This window comes from Brienomyrus brachyistius, chromosome 5 (genome assembly GCF_023856365.1).
Source record: "Brienomyrus brachyistius isolate T26 chromosome 5, BBRACH_0.4, whole genome shotgun sequence".
NCBI classification, from domain to species: domain Eukaryota; kingdom Metazoa; phylum Chordata; class Actinopteri; order Osteoglossiformes; family Mormyridae; genus Brienomyrus; species Brienomyrus brachyistius.
The window spans coordinates 25684503-25694562 of record NC_064537.1 but is presented as its reverse complement, the minus strand read 5'-3'; positions in this window follow the sequence as shown (position 1 = coordinate 25694562).

The following is a 10060-nucleotide window of genomic DNA, read 5'->3' as shown; positions in this document are numbered from 1 at the left end:
ATCACTGTGAGAGGTGGGAAGACTTTATGGATTATTTATGAATGCTTTGAAGAGCGGACTGAGTGAGGGGTACCATTCAGAATAACCATTAACAATGTACCTAGATACAGTGGACATGCCAATGAAATAAATTTGAAGAACAAAATGGAATAATATACAGCCAGGTGGGTTTAGCTAAGTTTACCCTCATCTAATGGTTGCCAGAGCAAAATATTTTTTTATAGATGTATTTTGTTTAGTAGAGTATTGCTGTGGTTCTGTGCAGGCACACACGCAACGGAATTCCTACAACTGGAGTCAAGAAAGGGTGTTGGTGATTTGATTGCAGCAATCTGGTATGTATATAAAGTTGTGCATAATTTCGACTCAGCTGGATATGTGCAGCCTAAATAAAACTTTCCTTTTTCAGAAATACCTGAAGTAGTACTCTGTATTCTTACTCAGCTCTTTTCCGTGTGTGTGTGTGTGTAAAAAAAATAAAAATAAAATTTGTTGCACTTTCTCAACACTGTTCGGATAGATGGTATTCATAGCTTGGGTCCTTATTGAGCTAGTATCGGAAAAATTCATCGCGGCGTCTTAAAGCACTTATGTAAGTCGCTCTGGCTAAGGGCGTCTGCCAAATACTGTAAATGTAAATGTAAATAGCTGACCTATGGAGTATAGCAGAATAAGAGCAGTGCTTTTGACAGTTTCAAAATAAAGCTCAATCAGAGTGGCTCACTGCTATGGCTGGATGTGAGCTTAACTGTGAAAGAGGAATTTGGATTCCACCTGGAGGAGGAGATGAATACCCTGTTTTAAAAACTGTGTTGTCTATTTCTGGAAGTTGAGCAACCCTGACTAATAGATCTACCACAGCATAATATGATTATATGATTAACAATAGCTGATCAGTACATAATATCAAATATCAGTCATTTTCCACAAGTGATGGCAGAAAAATAGGGGAATATACAGGGTCGGTTAAGAAATATGTTTACTTCACCGATCTTATTGTGCAAACGCAGTGTCTAGGTTTATAGAGAATACCGTGGCCCATATAATCTTTGTAACTGTGACCAGAGAATGAGGTTGAATTGAATTTGTAGTACAATTTGTCGAACCCAGTGCACAACCAACCGAAATAAGTTACTTTGCTGCTTATTTTCACATCCTCAACCATCATATTCAATTTAGGGAGTTTTCTTCATTAAATAATCAAGATCGGCTGAGAATTTTTGTCAGATCTAAGTATCCCAATTAATTGGAGTATAAAACATAAACTTAATACAAATGAGTCTACTAATCGATTTCCTTAATTAATAATGCAATAATGAATATATATATATATATAATGGGCTTTGCCATCAATTAATTATGTTCAGCTGAATCTATTCTTACTAAAAATACCTTACATTGTTTTCAGTCCATATTACAGTACATTACTCAATAAAATAATGGTCTAGGCCAAAATATTATTTACACGTTGTCTAGTGTAGCTGTCCTTCATATTAAAATGTAATTTTGCTGAAGCAATTTAGAATTTCAGTAGAATAGACTATTTGCATTGAATTCACAAACTTCATAGTGAATAATTGCATTTTCTATACCTGCTTGTCATTTTCAGGATCACAGCCTAGGACGGGGTGTCAGCCCATCCGAAGCTGCACTCACAAACCATTCACCCGTATATTTATCGTGCTGTCCCTAAACTCAATTGTATTGCATGACATCAGTTCCAGCATCTACTCATTAACTTCAGATTGAGTTTAGTATAGATGATAATGCAGATTCCAGATGATAGGCATTTCTCCTTTCCATCTTACCTAAATAAACCATTACATTTTACAAGCAATAACAGAATTTACGTACTTATTTTATTCGTCAAAATAACAAAAGGACTGATTATGGTAAACACATATGCGGAAAAAACTGTAAAATGATCTGCTGGCCCTTGTGACGGATTCCTCGCCAGACTTACCATGTGAATCCAGATACACATTTACCTGTGGGCCTATTTCTCCTCTCCTCCTGCTTCCCCTCACCTCCCCCACCTAGGGCAAACATTGCATGAGTGAGACCTGCAAGCTTCTGGAAAAGTCTCGGCCCAGATTTGGTGCAGGAGCTGTTATGTTCCAGTTTCTAACTTAAGTGGGTTTATCAAGCCTCAATTGCAAGCATGTCCTTCTGCATGGCCTTCTGTTAATCCTAGTCATCTTCACTAGAATTCAACTCAAATCTCATCCTAGCTCAATTCACCTACCTTTGCCCTGTATTATTACTGCTGTCTGGACAGTGTTAGGGAAGTTACTTACGAAAGTAATTCATTACAGAAAGAAATGGAAATTTCAGGTCCAGAAAGTACAAATCCAGACCAAGGTTTTGTTTCAACCAACCAGTTGGGTACTCTGTGACTGTGACTTTTTATACTCAGTTGGTTTATTGAAAGAAAACCTTGATCTGGATGTCTGGAAACTGCAGGGCCAAAAATGACCTTCTGGTAATACAATAAATTTGGCATTGAATTAACTGCTATAGTACTACAGCAGGCTGGAAAGCAGCAGCGAGTCTCCAGCTTGCAATGTGATTATTTATAATAGACATTATGTGGAAACTGAGAAATGAATATGAAGAAACAAGATAACACATTAATTATTTTACATGATTCTTGAGCCCAGCTGTAATCTTTATCCCTCTGGTCCTTCTCCATGTAAACAAGCACACGATTCTCACACACCCTCCTATATACATAAATCCTTACTGAATAAAGAACTGAAAATTCGGAAAGGTGAAAGTCAACACATATCTTTGCTTACAGAGACTACCTACAATTTCAACTTGGGAACAATTTTGCTTTGATCTGTAGGACATTTAACTACATAAGGAGAGCCTCCCACCCCAACCTCACAGCTTCACAGAACCAACAAGTTTTATTTTAAGCGGACTACATTTAGACAATGTAAAATTAGGACATTTAAGCCATTATATTAGGGTATTTATTACAACAATAAATAATCCACTGCTACATGTAATGCAGGCAACAAATCCTCGGTGCTCTTTTACAAACAAATTGTTGAATCTGTCAGCTTTGTTCAAAATGTAATAGGCCCTATTCATTATCATAATTGCAGTCTAGATCTTGTCTTAACCAGTGGAATTGATGTTCTGTTTTCTGTTATCCCAGTTCTATTAAAAGCATTACAATGCGACTACGAGTGATTCACCTTGTGAAGAATTATTATAATTGTGAGCATACCTTTATGTTACGGTTTCAATGCTTACAGGTATGACTTCTCACTGCTTTTGTGGAATAGTAAGTCTTAATGTTACACAACATCATTTGTGAAACCCATAAAATGAAAATGTTACACATGTAAGGTATTGTCAATTGCAGTGTGGTACCTGAGGCCTGTTTCACAAAGCAGGATTTCTTGCTTAGCTGGTTAACTTGTCAGATTTAAGGTCCCTGAGTTTAAGTGGACATTTTCTTCATAGACTTACAATTAGCCCTGAAGACTCCCTTACATACAGTAAGGCATGATATCTGGCTATGCAAGAAATCCTGCTTCATGAAACAAGCTCCTAAGCTTTAAAACGAGCTTCTAAACTGTAATAATGTAAATGGTAACACTTTATAATAACAGTACATGAATTAGCATGTACTAATACGTGAATTAGTAATTTCTTGCGGTAAACTAAATCAAACATGTTCTAAAAGAAAGATGGCACAATGCAAAATCGTTTAGAAATTTGTCACCTGCAGCTGTCACAGACATCAGGGAATGCATCACTGTATGTTGGATGAGTTAGGTGAAATCATTCACTGACAAATTTCTAAACGATTTTGCATTGTGCCATCTTTCTTTTAGAACATGTTTGATTTAGTTTACCGCAAAGTGTTAATTAATACATTAACTAACATGCAGGAACTAACATGAATTAAGGCAGTGCTATTCATGCCTTAATTCATATGACTCATGTCGTAGTTACGTTAGTTCTTCATTAGTTCTTGATTAATACATGTCTTAGCTCATCATTAGTTCATAGTCAAGAAATTACTAATTCACGTATTAGTACATGCTAATTCATGTACTGTTATTATAAAGTGTTACCATGTAAATGGCACTGAATTAAACCAGAAGTATAAGTATTAAATAAAATTAGGAAACAAAGTATTTTTTTCTGGCTGGACAACATACTTTTTCCAGTCCAGTAGATGGTAACTAACTCGGAATCCCACAACAATGAATAAACACAGTTCATACAAACATAAAGCCTGGCCATTGTCCCCCAACAGTCACACAAAGGGAACTTAGTATACACAGCTATCAGTTAATTACATGTGAGCAGGGCAACTATTGTCTATTAACCTTGCACCCTTCCCACAACTTAAAAAAGTCCACAACTTTGTTAAGACACTTGTTTTGACGACCCTACTCAAGAACCCTAGTCAGGATCAGAACAACTTATCCAGCAACAAATGTTCTATTTTAATTTAAAATATTACAGACATTCCTGTCGTCTCATAACAATTCAGCACCATCAATGATATGTTTCAGCCTGCCTGCAAACATTATCTTGAAACCGCACTTGTCAGAGTAATAAATGACTTGCTTCTCAGTTCTGTGGTAATTTCGTTTGTCCTTCTAGATTTACGTGGCACTTTTTACACCACAGACATACCATATCCTCTTAGAAAGACCATAAAATCGTGCTAGACTCGGGAAACAGGTGCTTTCCTGGTCTGGTCTGTCAGACCTTTACTGATGAATTGTTGAAATGCTCAGTGGTCAGGAAAGTGGCTCCTCAGGGCTTGGAACTGAGCCCTGCGCTCTCCCATCAGCGTGGGATGGCCATTGGTAATAATTAACATCACTATGCCACTACGCCAGAACGTAATGTATCTCTTACAGTCTGAAACCAGTTTAATGGTTATTAGGAACTTCCCCACACCGCATTACAATAATGATGTTACAAGTCGTCTATCAATTATCCAGACATGCATAGTCAGAACATGGAGGCATTTAAATTACATTCAGTAGATCATTTTATCCCAAATCAACATGTATTCCTCCACCACCCCCAAATAAATAAATAAATAAATAAAGGTGGACCAGACAATTCCTGGAGGAATCGGGGGTTAAGGGCCTTGCTCAGGGGCCCAGTGGAGAAACCACTCTGCCGACTCTGGGATATTAACTGACAGCCGTCCAATCATAGGTACAGCACCATAACCTGCTGAGTCACACACTTCACCTCAGGTTTCTCTAAAACAGTGTAACTTTTGAGAAGTACCCACACCTTGACTATTACATTTAAAATATATCTAAACTGCTAAATGTAGTGAAGGTTAGAAAAAGTTCTGAAAAATGCTTAAGGGTGCAGAAGCCGATCCATATATCCAATATCTCATAAGACTCCCTCTAGATTATTACACATACAGCTTTATTTTGCTCAGTGCAATCGGGAAACATTTGTTAACTGATACTTGCTCCATTTGCTCTTTGTTTTCTAAACGCGCAAGGCAGAAATCAACTACATGTACTGCAGCAGAAGAGAGTCTGACATAAAAAATGTGGCATTCCACTCCATCTCAGGCATAATGAAAAACATTTTGGCACAATTTTGATATAGACAACAATATTAAATTATCTTAATTTAATTTGACATATACCAACATTTTGATTAGTCACCTGATTTAAATTTGATTTAGTTGTTTTCCTTCAGAAATGCTTCTAATGCTGCTGTATATTTGGTCTTGTCTCTAGTTTTAAATAATTATTGTGGCTTGAATTAGAATAACAAGAGGCCTATACAATAAAAGTTTCTTTTAGTCTGTTGTCTGAAACCACTGCTGCCAGTGCTGTCATGGAATACTTTCAAATACTTTTAATTTCTTAATTTACGATCCGAAACTGGTGGCAGAGACGTCTGTGTGCTTGGTAAACCCAGAGACATTTGTTTTTATTGGAAGACACCTCTGTCAGTGGAAGACACCAGTTTATCTTCTGCAGTTCAAACTGCAGACTGATTCCTGTCCTTCTACAAACCACTGCTGTCTTAAAATTATATTTCTTTCGTTTCACACCTCAAACATTTTCTTGTCACACATTGACAATGCCTTCACTGAGTCAGTTAAGGAGCTCTTCTCTTGCAGTCATAAAGGGTTGTCTTTCTGACTGTTTAGCCTATGTATATATTCATAGTGAGAGGACTAAAAACAGATCTCCATATTTCACAAACTGCTCACATATCGGAGACAACGACATTATTTTTTTCAAAGGCCTATTAACTTGGTGTGTCCGTTTTCATGCCTACTGTACATTATATAATTTGCAGGGGCCCATAAGCTGCTCGCAGTGGAAGATCATCAGGGAGGTGCTTAAACAACCCTATTTACACCCAATTTAGCTTAACAATGGATACAGAATTGATGTTGCCACTACCTCCTCCAGGAAGCCCATACATCATTACAGACAGCCCTCCCCCAATCATCACTGCTGCTTTGGCACCACAACCATGGCGTATCTACGATCTGTAAAGGCATTTATCAATTACTCAACAGCAACAGCAGCCACTGTTTTAGGAGGTGAATCCCATTGCTGTCAGTTCTTAATGTGGGGCTGCGCTTCAGTGCCTATATTTTGTTTCCAATTAAAAGAAAATCTGGTGAGGCCCAAGATATATTAGCATGCATGGGGATTTCTCTCTGAAGCTCTTTCAAAACACTGACTTCGAAGATGAAAAAAAAACGCTTTCAGAATATGTGCTTGGAATGCCATTATATAACTGATTGGGTAGAAAGGAAATAACTAGCTTTACAATCTGAAGTCAGACATCACATCTCAACAGTGACTCAGAAACTGAGAAGTGAGGGGAAGCACCTGTCTGTGGTAAAATTAACCTATAATTCCCTCCACTTTCCTGGGTCTAAACAGAGAAGCAACTACAATTTGGAGCACACTGTCTGTAGTCTAGGTGAGCTAGTGTCAGAAAGATCTTAAATGGAACGTGTCTTTGGTTTCTGGGTGAAGTATAGTGTGAAACACAGTGTTCGCCATCATAACTGTCACATACTCCCCATTTCCTGGGAATGCACTCATTTGTCAATAGCTATTGGTCCCCGCCTGCCTACAACCTTGTCAGCATCTCTATAACTCAAGTGTTACCAAGTGAATCCTAGTTGCTGGGGTCTTACTTAAGACCTATGGGAGAAAATATAACATGCAGTCAATTCAAAGCCTATAACTCAAGATCAACATCTTTTACTAAACTATTAAATTATTTTATTAAATGCATTTAATTACTAGAAAGTTCGTCATAAAATCCATCCATCCATTTTCTGTACCCCCTTGTCCTAGGCAGGGTGACGGGGGTTTGGAGCCTGTCTTGGAAAGTCCGGACACAAGGCAGGGGACAACCCAGGTTGGGGTGCCAACCCATCGTAGGGCACACTCACATGCACCTTTCGGCAACTCCAGGTCACCTTAGCATGTTTTTGGACTGTGTGTGTGTGTGGGGGGTGAACTGGAATAATCCCACAACAACACAGGGAGAACATGCAAACTCCACAACACACATCACCAAGGCAAAGACTCAAAGCCCAATCCCAGAGTTGCATTGCCATGCTATCTCTTACCTGAAAATATGTAATAAAAATTCTTATATATGCTTGTATGTATGTATGTCTGTGGGTTGGCATCCCATCCAGGGTTATACCCTGCCTCGTGCCTGTAACTTCCAGTATAGGCCCCGGACTCCTATGACCCTGTACTATACAGCACAAGTGGGTATAGAAAATGGATGCATTTATTGTAGTGTTGTTTCCAAATTCATTGAAAATATAATCTATAGAGAAATGCCTAATACTCCCTTATGAGACTTTAACTAAGCTCAATATAATTTGTGAGTTAATTGCTGACATTTGAGAATAATTGTGACATCAGATTGTTTTTATTTGCACTAATTCACAATATTACAAATTATATTACACCCATATATGCACATGCAACACATAGATATATAGCACTCGTGCTTACTTATATGCAATGAAATCAAAGCCAGAGCAATTAAATCGCAGATGTGTTTACTGTGTGCTGAAAACACTTTGAAGTCTGAACTACAGCAGAATATTACCTATTATTGCCCTTCAGCCCATTCCAGTTTTGTAGACCAATTACAGGTCATGGAACTGCGGAAATAATATTAATAATGAAAGGGAATGACATCTGTTGAACTTCAAAGCGACTTGTTAGTTTGCTAACTATAACATCCTTAAATAATTGTAATCAGTGTAGGAAAACAGAGAAAAGGATCAAGCATTCCTATTCTGTTAGCTTAAATGGGAAAACCTATGATGGCATTTGATTTTAAAAAATATATTTTCATTGTTCTCAATGAATGACTTAAAAATCTAACTTACTGGCATGTCTAGGGGTATTATTTTCTAAACAAGAATTTTTCCTTAATAAAATTCTTCTTTCATCCATTTCTAGGTCAACACATGGTTGAATGGATACTATGCTGACCTTCCGGGGAGAAGGTAACATGGGTGAGAATAAGATTTCTTCATTATGCCTTCGATCAGTGCTAGTTGTAGCCCGCGTGGAGCCTTAGGCAAGGTTGACTACTGGTGTACCTGACCCCACTGGCTTCACTATCCCCCCCCGGGCAAGTCTCACCCCCTAGTGCGAGGAGGATGTAGAGCGATATGCATGTATTGCACAGTTGGAGACGGAATGAAATTGGTTTGCTAAGTCTGAACTCCTTCAGAAAATGGTGCCCTGGGCGGCCACCTATGGGTTGACCAGCACTGCAAATAATTGTATGTATAAAAAAAACTATTTGCTAAGAAGAATTTCCAAATGAAAATTATGTTGAAGTTTAAACTGACCCTTTGGTGTGGTCCCACTAAATTTGTTCCATATTCATGCCTAAAAAATATTTCATCTGCTATACAAATGCTATATTTGTTGTATGTTTGTTCTATTTTTACAAAACTGTGAGATGCTCAAATCCAGTGTTTTATATAAATTGAGAGATAGAGACAGTTCTTTAAGAGGAATTCTCTCATTTTAGTACTTATATCACTTCTTAATGTCCTTGTCATGCTAATTAATGTAACAGCATGTGTCCAGGGCTACTGGTGACAGGCTATTCACACATGGATTACACCTATATGTGCCACCCATTGGGCCTTTGATGCCATTTAGCGGGTATCTCAGTAAAACTGTCTTGATTAGGTAGTCATGCATGTCAGCTACATGATCTAATATATTGATTTTAGCCAGAAAGTGCTAAAAGTCAATAATGTGCTTATCATCTTAGATTTCCATTCCATACAACGACAAGATATCCACAACCTGCCACCTTTTATTCCCTCAACACCAGTGAATACATGTTGACCTGAATTTTTACAGATGCAAATTTGTACATGCAGATATTTGTAGTCATCATAAATTCACCAGTTTGAGTTCTTGTAGTGTTTTGTACATGTGTAATATCTATAAAATGAGATATTACATATATATCCATCCATTCATCCATCCATCCATTTTCCATACCACTTATCCTACTGGGTCGCGGGGGGTCCGGAGCCTATCCCGGAAGCAATGGGCACGAGGCAGGGAACAACCCAGGATGGGGGGCCAGCCCATCGCAGGGCACACTCACACACCATTCACTCACACATGCACACCTATGGGCAATTTAGCAACTCCAATTAGCCTCAGCATGTCTTTGGACTGTGGGGGGAAACCGTAGTACCCAGAGGAAACCCCACGATGACATGGGGAGAACATGCAATATATATATATTATATATATATATCTCACATGGAACCAACGGCTGGCTGATTTCCTTGACTCCCCTTCTTTGTTCTAAATATTAAAACCAGACATTTTTGAGCACAAAAACAGTAATGCTATTTTAATAAATATATAAGTCTACCAATTAAACCAAAAAATATTTCAAGTATTTCCTTCAACTTTTCTGAAAAAAGATAAGAAGGAAAAGAAAAAAGAGACACATTCATGGACACTTTACGATTCAGAGCTCTCTACTATCCTGAGATCTCTTA